Source organism: Petaurus breviceps, unplaced genomic scaffold, assembly GCF_028583685.1.
Source record: "Petaurus breviceps papuanus isolate PSGF00001 unplaced genomic scaffold, PetGlider_PUasm1.0 90734, whole genome shotgun sequence".
Lineage (NCBI taxonomy): Eukaryota > Metazoa > Chordata > Mammalia > Diprotodontia > Petauridae > Petaurus > Petaurus breviceps.
The window spans coordinates 11,253,046-11,257,016 of record NW_027187327.1 but is presented as its reverse complement, the minus strand read 5'-3'; the positions used below and the strand labels follow the sequence as shown (position 1 = coordinate 11,257,016).

At 37.6% G+C, this 3,971-nt stretch overlaps 1 pseudogene; it reads right to left on the bottom strand.

The window, feature by feature from the left end:
• Positions 1 to 298: 298 nt before the first annotated feature.
• LOC138145326 (ubiquitin-ribosomal protein eS31 fusion protein-like) lies at positions 299 to 804 on the bottom strand (annotated as a pseudogene).
• Positions 805 to 3,971: the final 3,167 nt, after the last annotated feature.

The following is a 3,971-nucleotide window of genomic DNA, read 5'->3' as shown; positions in this document are numbered from 1 at the left end:
GAACTTCTCTTTTTAGCATTTAAAACTCTATACATTCTAGCTCCAGCCCATCTTTTCAGATCTATTACATGATTAATCTCTTTTACACACTCTATGATCCAAACAAACTTGCTTATTTGCTTTTCCTTCTGCAAAACATTCAGATTTTATTATCTGTGCCTTTGCACAGGCTTTCCTTCATGCCTCCTTATCTCTTAATCCAAGCAGATTAAGTGGCTTCCTATTAGTAGGTGGCACTGTGTATAGAGTGATAGAGGGTTTTTTTTAATAGTTGACTTTTTTATTAACATATATACATTTACTTGTCTTCTGGCTTGTTGAAGCAGTAGTCTAGACAACAGTTGCCACAATAATGTTTGTCAAAATGGCTAGCCATGAAGACTCCACCACCACATTAATTAGAAGGGCACTCTTGTCGAAGAAGGCTAATCTTGCCATTCTCATTAACCTTATAGTTCTTCAGAACAGAAAGTTTAACCTTCTTTCTCTTATGCTTGTTATTTTTGGGAGTGGTGTAAGATTTCTTCTTTCTCTTCTTGGCACCACCACAAAGCCTCAGAACAAGATGAAGGGTAGATTCCTTCTGAATGTTGTAGTCAGATGAAGTACGTCCATCTTCCAGTTGCTTGCCCACAAAAATAAATCTTTGTTCATCAGGTGGAATACCTTCCTTATCTTGTATCTTGGCCTTGACATTTTCAATAGTATCAAATGGTACAACCTCAAGGGTGATGGTCTTTCCTGTCAAAGTCTTCATGAAAATCTGCATCATGGCACTGGGTCCACCCGGTGATGGAGGATCTGAAAGAGCAAGTGATAGAGTTTTAAAAAGAGATCTGAGTTCAAATCCTACCTCAGATATTTGTTAGCTGTGTGATGATCTTGGGTAAATCACTTAACCTCCCTTGGTCTCAGTTTAATTATCTATAAAATCGGAATAATAATAGCGCTTACCTCTCAGCATTGTTGTGAAGATAACAATGAGATTATATATGTAGAATGTTTTTCAAAGCTAAAACCTTTCTGGAACCTCTATGCAGTTTGTGGACCAAACACAGCCCCAGAAATTACTTTGCATATATACTTTATACAAATATTATGCACATGTATGTATGCATGTATAGTTTTTCCAACTAGAATATAAACACCTAGAAGATAAGAACTTTCCAATTTTTATATCAACTATATGTATTACACAGTGACTGACATATATTGGGTGCTAAAAATTGTTTATTGCTTGAGTTTTAAATGCTCCCTTGGGGTGGCTAGGTGGTACAGTGAATAGAGCACTGGCCCTGGAGTCAGGAGGACCTGAGTTCAAATCTGACCTCAGATACTTTACACTTACCAGCTGTGTGACCTTGGGCAATTCACTTCACCCCAATTGCCCTGCTCTCCCTCTTCCAGAAAGCAAAAACAAACAAAAATGCTATCGGTCTCATCCTGTTTTAATTTAGCATCATAGTAAATAATAATAGTTGAAGTCTCTTTTAATTGACAATCTATTGGATTAAAGTCAAGACATAGCAAGCTGTGATTTGATTCTACAAGATAGTATTTTTATCATAACAGTTCAACATTTTTCCTTTAAAATATGATCAAAATATTTTGCATGGTGTGTGACATAAATGTTTATTAATTGATTCCTGTTTTCACAATTGTTACTTTTGTCACTATGGTTAACTTGATGAATATATCTATTATATAAGGTAACTTACACAGGATCTCAATGAGCAATTAAACTTATTTTGTCAATGCTTATTTGGTTCTTCTAGCTTTCTTATAAGGAACATCCAGTATATTCTCCTACACCTGTCATTTGTGATCTGTTGAATGATCAACATATCCAATGTAATATGACTTCTGTAATGCTCACATTCCTTGGTGTAATGGTAATAGGAATTTGAAGATCTTCCCTGCCCCTTGGTAGTCCTAAGTTAATTTGAGGACCTTTCCTGCTTTGAAAATATATTCTACCCCCTAATTGTCTGAATGTGCTCACATGGAGCCTGTGGTGGGAGGCTTGTTTTTCAGGAAGGCACAACTTTTATTACTTTATAGTCAAGTGGGTCAAGAAGGCTGTGATGTTCTCTGACCCTGGAGAAAACTTTATATACCTCTGAGGTGAGGTTTTGATTTGGGGCTTACTTTGGGAAGAGTTGTGTGACTTGGCCAGATGAGACTCTGGGCAGCTGTTGAGACCCCGTCTTTGAAAACCCAGATGTTGGTTCTTCTATCTCTGGTGACCAACGGTATGTATGTGATGGTCAGACAGCCAGAAGTCCTGTCTTTTGGTCTGCTGAATTGTATTATATTCTCTGTATATTTGTCTGTTTTTAACTTCTGTTTGTATTCTCTGAAGTTCAGTGTGCTGACTTTTTCCCCTGAACTAGATAAATGATATATGTTTGATTAAAGTAAGATTGTTAACCCTTTTTGAGTTGCTTTCCTTTAGAAAAGCAGATCAAAGAACCTGTGCTATCAGTCATCCTGGATATGCTAGGGTGCTTGCTGCTACACTTGGTAATATCGAATTGAGATTGTCAGACTTGGTAAAATCTTAACTCATACCAAAAAAAGGAAAACAATGAATGCGACATCAAATTGTATCTTTTCTCATTAAAGTTGAAACCACAATTAGACTTGAGAAGCCTTTTGTTCTTCATAAAAATGGTATGAAGTTAAGAACCAACACATTTTCTATTTGAAATGAAGTGTGGACCTCAGAAAACATTTAGAGTCATCCAGAAGGCACAGTTGATATGGTGTGGTATTGCTTTTCTTCATTTGCCATGGTTCCAAGTACTTGAATGTAATGGGAATGTAAATTTTTAAGATCTTCCCTGCCCCTAGGCTAAAGTGCACCTGGAGCCTGGGGTGGGAGGCTTGTTTTTCAGTAGATACTTTTTGATTGGCCAGTGGGTCCAGAAGGTTGTTACATTCGCTGAGCCAGGAGCAGGCTATATAAGCCCTGATGTGTAGCTTTGTTTTGGGGCTCACTTTGAGAAGTGTTCTGTGATTTGATCAGATGAGACTCTGGGAAGCCGTTGTTGAGAGGCACCCCCACCCCAGCTTTGAAAAACCCAGATGTTGATTTGGTATGGATGTAATGGTTGGACAGTTTGAAAATGTCTACTTGATCTGTTTCTCTGTCTTGATAATTCTGTCTGTATATTCTGAAGTTCGGGATGCTGACCTTTTTCCTCTGAACAAGGTAACTAATACATGTTTGACTGATTAAAGTAAGCTTGTTAACCCATTTTGAGTTGATTTTCTTTAACAAAGCAGATCTAAGAACCTGTGTTGGCAGCCACCCTTGGACGCTGGGGTGCTTGCTGCGACATTTACTTTTTCTCCAAAATGGATGTCATTTTTCAGTTGTGTCTAATTCTTTGTGACCCCATTTAGGTTTTTCTTGGTCAAGGTACTGTAGTGCATATCCATTTCCTTTTCCAGTTCATTTTACAGATAAGGAAATTGGGGCAATCAGGGTTAAATGACTTGTACAGGTCACATAACCAGTAAGTGTCTGAGGACAGATTTGAACCCAGTCTTCCTTGTCTCCAGACCTGGCACTCTAGCTACTCTATCACCTACCTAGTTTTCCAATAACTACCTATAAAAGAAGGACCTATGCGGCACAAAAGCCAAGCCACAATGTATTCCAAATTTGAGCAAAATGGCAACATTAACTTCTGATGCTTCTTAAAGTGATGATTTCTTAGAATTTGAAAATATGTCTGTGTTCCAGTTGTTGGGAAAGAGCAGACATTCCAAACAAATCCAATCAACACCATCAATCAATATCTGTCGACACAGGGCCGTGGAATACTTTTGCATGGCCTTTTAAAACATCATTTTTGAAATAGGCCACACATAAGATTACTCTTGCTTTTGGCAATTGACATGTTAAAAATGATTGGAAAATTGGTCAGACTTTGCCCTTAATTGAAATGCAAACTATTAATGTT